Below are 8,487 nucleotides of genomic sequence, written 5' to 3' on the forward strand. Positions count from 1 at the left end.
TGCATGTGTACATTGTATACATGTGTGTACGTATACATATGTGCATACATGGAGGAGAGAGAGAGAGAGAGGGAGGGAGGGAGGGAGGGAGGGAGGGAGAGTGGGAGGGAGGGAGAGAATGTGCAGGGCAGAGGTCAGTCCTCAGGATATGAAGATAAGCAAGATTTTATGGAAAGAGTTAACCTATTCTCTTGAAGGAAAACCACATCATGACTATCACCATTTTCAAACACCCTGGCTGCTTTCTCAGAAGGATTAATGCTTGCTAAATTCCTTCACTAAGCAGAGGAAACCCTCTAAGTATACTTCTCCCTAAAACATGTTGGGAGGTCCAGGTATCTGTTCAGACACATCAGAAGAATGAACTGAGATGGTCACCAAGATGAATGTAAAAACAAATGCCCAAGTTGTGCGGAGTGAAGGCAAAGAATAAACTGCCAATTGATTTCTGGATGACTTAGATGCCCTGAAGTTTATCTCAGTGCATATTCTTAAACTAAAATTTAAAAGTGCCATAGGGAGGGAGGTTTGTTTTAATTCTGTCAAACTGCTAAAGAGCATACCAAATTCCACTGCCTGTGGCTGTGGCTGAGTAGGGGGGAACACTTCGTTCCACTACTCTTTGACCATATGAACTAAGAGCCAGCTGAAGACCATATCTCACTGAGGCCAGCTTTCAGATTCAACGCATTCCACAACCTTTGTCCCTTCCCGCCACTACCATTACCTCAGAAGCTGAGAAGCCCCAGGTCTCTACTCTCAACAATCTGATAGTGACTTGAACTTGAGAGTCCTTCAGTTTGAATGTTTAGGAACCAAAGGCCAAGAGCTCTATTTTTAACAGGCAGCTTTGGTGGTGTCCAGCCAGCCCTGAAGAACTGGCAGCCAGAACCTACTTGGCCCCTGCTGTTGGCTTTTATCCTGGAGAACACAGGTCTCTGAGGACCCCATAGGGAATGGGTTTATTTACAAATCTGCTTTTGTTATCTACTTATTCCTCCTGATCTGAAAGAAAAGAGGACCACAAAAGACCAGCCTGGTCATTAGTGTCTGGCTCCATAAGAGACATATATTTTAATTCTTACTTAAGTTTGTCAGGAAGTTCAACACCAGTGAGAACTGAAGCCATAATTATCATAAATTGTACCTAACTCCCATGGATTAGACTGAGGAAAATCAGCTTTGGAAAGATCTGAAGAACATGTGATTCTGTCCTCTGCCAAGCACCCAGTCACCCTGGGAGGAAAGAAAAGAAGCTGACATCTGAGCAGACTGTTACTGGTGTGGTAATAACTAAAGGATACACATTCCATTGTTCTGGAAGGAGACAAAGTGCAAGTGGGAAAGCCTGCACGGACGAGTCTGGGGGAAGAGGCAAGGCCTCAGTCCACACCAGCACTGGCACTACTTCCAGCACCTGTTGAGCTGCAGAGTCTGGTACCTTCCTCCTCAAGAAAAGGCTTGGAGGACAAACAGTCCACCTGCATCCCACTGGCAGCCCAAAGCCAGAGACCAATGTCTGTATGTCTTTTCCAGGGTTCCTCTCTTGCAGGGTTTAGTAATTTCTCTTTTCCAAGAGCCTAGACTGGGAAAGCACATTGGTGTGTCACTTCCAAGAGAATTCTGGTGAGTTTAAGTTAAGGAGAGAATCTTCACCTTTTCTAATGATACAGGGACCAGCTTTTTCATCTCTTTCCCTGTTGCAAGAAACAAAATAATGGAAGTAAAGATGCACTGGTCAATAATAACTCAGTATTAATTATCTCAACTCCTCAATAAAGAGACACAGGCACAGACTGGATCAGAAGACAAGATCCATCTTTTCACTGCCTCCAAGAAACACATTTCCTGACCAGCGATATAATAGACACCACCTGAGAGCAAACAGATGAAAAAAAAAAAAGACTATTCTAATATCTGAATAGATTTTAAATAAAAATTAATCAGAAGAGGTAAGCAAGAATAATTTATAGTCTTTAAAGAAAAAAAAAATCCCCAATCAGGATTCTACAACTGAAAACACACTTGCACTGTACTGACTAGTTTTATGTCAACCTGACACAAACTAGAGTCATCAGAGAGGATGGAGCCTTAACTGACAAAATGTCTTCATAAGATCTTTCTCTCCACGTTTGCTTTTGGTCATGGTGTTTCATCACAGTAATAGTATTCCTTATGCCCTCAAAGATGCAGGGGTGGTTCAACATCTGTAAATCAGTAACTAAACCCACCACATTAATATACTCAGAAAACAAGAACCATGATCATCATCTCATTAGATTCAGAAGAGGCTTTTGACAAAATATGATATCCTCTCATGATAAAAGTCCCAGATAGGCTAAGGATACAGGTGACACACCTCAATATGATATGGAAATACACAACAAGTTTACAGCCAATATTATGCTAAGCGGAGAAAAACTCAAAAGCATTTCCATTAAAATCAGGACTAAGACAAAGATGTCCACTCTCTTAATTTCTGTTCAAAATAATACAAGTCTTAGAGCAATAATAGAACAGAAGGAGATTTAAACTGGACAGAGAGAAGCCCAAGAATCTTTACTTGTAGATAATAATTTATACTTAAAAGACCTTAAAAACAATGGAAAATCCCTACAGCCACAAAGTAACACAATACAACAAGAACATGCAAAAATCAGTAGCCTTAGTATATTCAAATAATAAACAATAGCCTCAAGAAGTATCTTACAAACTAAAAAAGATTTTAAAAAAATTAATAAAAAGAAACTAAAGAGCTGAAAGACTTGGACATTAAAAATATTTTGTGACACTGAAGAAAGAAACTGAAGAAGATACCAGCATGGATTAGTAGGAACAACAGTCAGAACAGTAATTGTTGGAGTTCTTATCATCTCTGGTTTGAAGTTATGTTTTGGAGACATACTAATAAACACAGCATGGGACTGGCATAAAACGACGAGACACATCAATCAATGGACAAGAATTGAGGGTGCAGACAGAAGAAGCCAAAACGAACACTAGAGAAAACACACAGCCCCTTCACACTGTTTCAATCAAGCTCCATAGCTGCCAGTAGGAGAATAAAATTAGACTGCTACCTACAAACAGTCTAATACTCCACTGTATAAGTTGTACGACATTTTCATTATCCATTCTTCAGTTGATGGACATCTCGACTGCTTTCCATATCATGCCTGTTATGAGAAAAGCAGCAAGGAATGTGAATGAGCAAGTGTCTTTATAATAAGATGTAGAGTTAGATTAGACTGCTGCCTGCCTGCACAAAACTCAACTCCAAATGTATCAAGGACCTAAACAAAAGACATGATACCCTGAATCTGGTAGAGGAGAGATGGAATACACTGGAACCCACTGGCACAGGGAAGGATTTTCTGAATAAGATCCAAGAAGTGCAGGCATTAAGACCAACACCTGACAAATCGGACCTCACGAAACTAACAAGCATCTGTATAGCAAAGAACAACATCACTCAAGTGAAGATGCAAAACACAGAGTGAGAAAAGTCTTTACTAGCTATATATCTACTATGGACAGAAGACTGGGTCTAGAATACACAAATAACTAAGAGCAAACACAAAAATCTTAGAACATCGAGAAAAAAAATTCCAATTTACAAATGAACTAAACATAGGGCTCTCAAATTTTGAAATACAAATGACTGAGATACATTTTTAAAAATTGCTTCATATCCTTAACTATCCAGGAAATGCAAATTGAAACTATATTGAGATTTCATTTTACCATAGCTGAAACGGTTATATTAAGTTGTTAAGTTAAAAGAAACAAACCAACCAACAAACCAAATAACAACAAATCCTGGTGTGGATGTTGGGAGAGAGGGAGACGAAATCATGTCCAGTAGGAGTGCAAACTGGTACAGCCCTGTGGAAAAAGGGGGGGGAGGAGGGGAAAGAGGTGAGAGGAGAGGGAGGGGGGTTACTGACCTAACACTTAACCTAGTTACGCTACTCTTTGGCATATACCTGAAGGACTCTACATCTTACTATAAAGACACTTGCTCATTCACATTCATTGCTACTTTTCTCTAACAGGCATGATATGGAAAACAGCCGTTGGATAATGAATGGATAATGAAAATGTCGTACAACTTATACAATGGAGTATTAGCCAGCTTTTAAGATAAATGAAGAAATGAAATTTGCAAGTAAGTGGACGGAGCCAACCAGGAGGTGGTGGCGCACACTTGTAATCCTAGCACTTGGGAGACAGAGGCAGGGAGCTCTCTGTGAGTTCAAGGCCAGCACAGACTATAAAGCGAGGTCCAGGACAGCCAGGACTACATAGAAAAACCCTGTCTCAAAACACAAAACAAACCAGGGGTACCAGATTTCATGTCAGAGGCAGTTTCCCCTCTCCCCACAACCGTGGAGAATGAGCTGTCCTTTGGCTAGATCTGAACAGGGGATCTAGGTTTACTGCACGCATTGTCTTTGTCCTTGGTTGGTATAACAGTGGCCATGGTCTCCTTGTGGGCTCCTAAACTCCCTGGGTCTTTCCAAACCCCCTTCTTCCATACCACTCTCACCTGGAGTCCAGCATCTAGTCTCAGCATCTGTCTCAATCTTCTGCTGGGTGGAGTCTCTCAGAGGACATCTATATTGGGCTAAAATTCACTTATAAGTGAGTATATACCATGCATGTATTCCTAGGTCTGGGTTACTTGACTCAGGATGATCATTTTTAGTTCTATCTATTTGCCTGCAAATTTCAAGATTTCCTTGTTTTTAATAGCTAAGTAGTATTCTACTGTATAAAGGTTCCACAGTTTCTTTATCCATTCTTCAGCCGAAGGACATCAAGGTTGTTTTCAGATTGTGGTTACTATGAATAAAGCTGCTATAAACATAGGTGAGTAAATCTCCTTGTTGCATGGTGGAGCATCATTTGGGTACATGTCCAGGAGTGGTATAGCTGGTTCCTGAAACAGCACTATTTCCAATCTTCTGAGAAAGGACCAGATTGATTTTCAAAGTGGTTGTACAAGTTTGCACCCCCACCAGCCATGGATTTGATCACTTCCCCTTGCTGGGGAGGCCTGGCGGCACACAGAGAAAGGGGAAGCAGGCTTTCTGGATGAGACCTGATAAGCTGTGGTCAGATGGTGGTGGGAGAGGTCACCTTTTGTTAGAGGACTAGGGGAGGGAATAGGTTGAAGAGGGAGGGAGGGTGGGAACAGGAAGATAGAAGTGAGGGGATAACAATCAGGATGTAATCTGAATAAATTACAATAAATTAAAAAGTGAAACAAAACAAAGAAACAAACAAAAAAGGATGGAACTAGAGGCAATCCACCTAATTGTAAGGTAACCTTGACTTGGAAAAACAAACCTGACATTTCCTCTCCTATGTGGATTCTAGCTTCAGATATTTGACTATGTATACTTCATTTGGAATACAAAGAGTTAGGAAACTACTAAGAGATCATGTGGAGAGAGTTACCCTGTAAGAAGAGACAATATCCACCAAGACACCACCAATAAAAATCCCAGAACCATGAATGGGGTATCTCTTTTTTTGAGTTGTTAGCCAATAGAATCCCTTTGATTCCTGTAAACGTTGCAGGCTATTGCCAAATCTCTTGGCTACCCTCCACAACTTGTTGGTACTAAGAACTTATTGCTAAAACATCACACATTTGAATCATAGTACATGGACAAACCAAGCTGTACTGACCGGAAGTTTCATCCCTACTGGATAGATGTGAAAGGGCTGAAACGTGCCATGCAAGCTAGAGCAAAAGAAAAATAATCATCAGTCTCACCCAGCTGTGAACACTGTAGGCTACAATAATGACTGTTCTAGCAAGATCTGCCTGCTGGTACAACAGTGCCAGGGATGCTATGGGAGTAACCAAATTCTGACTGGATATAAGCTCACTCTGTGAAATGGAATCCATATCTGGCACTGCTGATGGGGCCAAAAACCTGTGGCTAGTTAGGTTATAGGGCCAAGAGGAGAACCTACTATTATTCTCATAAATAGCATTAAAACACTCAGTCAGTACTATGCCCGTTGGTTAGTGGGTATCTCAGTCCTTATCAGAGAACCTTCTGTTTGCAGCAAATGGCAATTTACATGGAGACGCACAACTAGTGAGTGCAGACAATAAAAAATTCTCAGTCTTTGGCCCTCAATGTGATGTATATATCATATTTCTCTCAAGGCTCAGGGTCACCCCTGAAGGTGTTCTACAAACATAAGGCAGCCGCAACGTAAACTAACAGAGACTGTGACAGCATGCCCTAGACCTGTGTACAAGATCAAGCCAGACACAATTAGTATAGAGCAGGGAGGTGGACAAAATTCCTACCCCTAACAGAGAAGCCATTGACATTTGATAGCTGCTTTGATATCAAGAGACAATTCTTTTTTTTTTTTTTTTTTTAGTTTTTCAAGACAGGTTCTCTGTGTAGCTCTGGCTGTCCTGGAACTCGCTCTGTAACCAGGCTGGCCTTGAACTCATGGAGATCCACCTGCCTCTGCCTCTGCCTCTGCAGTGCTGGGATTAAAGGCGTGACCCACCACCGCCCCCACCCAAGAGACAATTTTTTTTTAAAGGTGGGATCCCTTCCCAGGGCAGGTGCACCAGGAGTATCTGGGCAACACAGATTGTGCTCCCATGATTTAGAACAAAGGGAAGGGAAAGCTAAGTGGGCAGGAAAGAGAGGGGGTTGATCTGGGAAAACGATCAAAATGGATTGCATGAAATTCTCAAAGAATTAATATCCATAGTTTTAAAAAGCAAAAAAAAAAGAAAGAAAAATGCCCGAGGACGAAATCAAGCACACATGAGCTGGCCCATGATGCCTCTGAAGAGTCAGCGTGAGAATTCAAGGTTGCTTTCTTTACCTAGTGAGCTTCTCCAAGAGCTTGGCGTCTGCTGGAGAAAGATTTCGTGCTCTGCATGCGTCCCAGACACAGGTTTCCACATTGTCTGTCTTCTTCTTCTTTTTTTTTTTTTTGTCTTTTGAGACAGGGTTTCTCTGTGTAGCCTTGGCTGTCCTGGACTCGCTCGGTAGACCAGGCTGGCCTTGAACTCACAGCGATCCGCCTGCCTCTGCCTCCTGAGTGCTGGGATTAAAGGCGTGTGCCACCACGCCCGGTTGTCTGTCTTCTTTAAGGCAAAATGATTAAACTAAAAGTGAACCTCCAAAAGGTTTCAAAACACAGCCTTCTCACATATCCTCCTTAGTTACTTAAGCCATGAACTATTAATAAGAAAGCCATGTTTTAACAGGTTCCATCTGTGAGGTTGTAGAGTTACTGTTTACAAGGATAACAACCTCACTCTATTTTTATCAGCTTGCGAAATGAAAATCTGAATGTTGAGGTATAAATGTATTAGAGTTTGTGGCATAAATGCTTATGAGGAAAAATGTTACTTACATGAATAGAATGACCTAAAATTGGAAAAATTTAAAACTATCACACAAAAATACTGAAGAAACAAATGTTGTAACAAGAAATTGAAACAACCTATTTGTGTTCTACATTTAACATACAGGGGAAATATTTCCCTCAACCTTAGCACTTCTGTAAGTTATTATTTATTGAATGGCTTTTAATATTAAAAGGCTACAGTTCCCCTTACTACTTGTACTTAATTTTGTATTATGTCTATTTGTTTGTGTGTGTGTACATATGTGTGTGCATGCCGTGGCACACAAGTAGAGGCTCAATGGCAACTTTTGGGGGTTGGTTCTCTCAGCCTGGGTCCTGGGATTGGATCAGGTTGTGAGACACGCTGACAAGTGCCTTTACCTTCTGCACCATCTCACCCATTATTACTTTTAAAACATCTATTATTAACTCTGTTGAAACAACACATCACACTTACGTTACTAATTTACTTAAAATACTTTCTTGCTGGGCTCCACACACGGAGTTCATACAGGGGCTAACACTCATTGGCCTGAGATAACCAATTCCTTCAGTGTCTCCTCCTCTCTCCTTCTCCACTATTCAAATATTCTTTTCTGTCTCCCCTGTCACCTCCCTCAATTCTATGAGCTCCCTTCTGCTTCCGTCTTTCTCATTCCAATTCCTCTAAATCACATCATGGAAAATTTCCAGGTTCATGTCTAACCCCTCCATTTCTGCATTCTTGACCACATCCTATGGAGTCACGCACACGGTCTGGACACCAACGCTGGGCCTGAGGTCCTCCTTCCTACTCAGTTCTGTCTGTCATTACTCTCTTTCCTCTGGCTCACCTTTCAAACTCCCCTAGGCTCCTCCTCGTGTATTCTCCGTGTTTGAGCCTCGCTAGCTCCCCTCCCTCTCTGGGAAATGATTTTTGAACATCAGTCACTTTCACCACTCCCGTTCTTCCCATCACTTTCCTATCCACCTGTAGAGCATTTGGCTCCACCTTCTTTTAGTTCCTGTCAATCTATTCCTTGGCTGGAAGACTTAACGCTTCCATGGAAAGCACACTGTCCATCCCACAAGTACAATACAAAG

The sequence above is a fragment of the Acomys minous genome, assembly GCF_964271855.1.
Source record: "Acomys minous genome assembly, chromosome: 6".
NCBI classification, from domain to species: Eukaryota; Metazoa; Chordata; class Mammalia; order Rodentia; family Muridae; genus Acomys; species Acomys minous.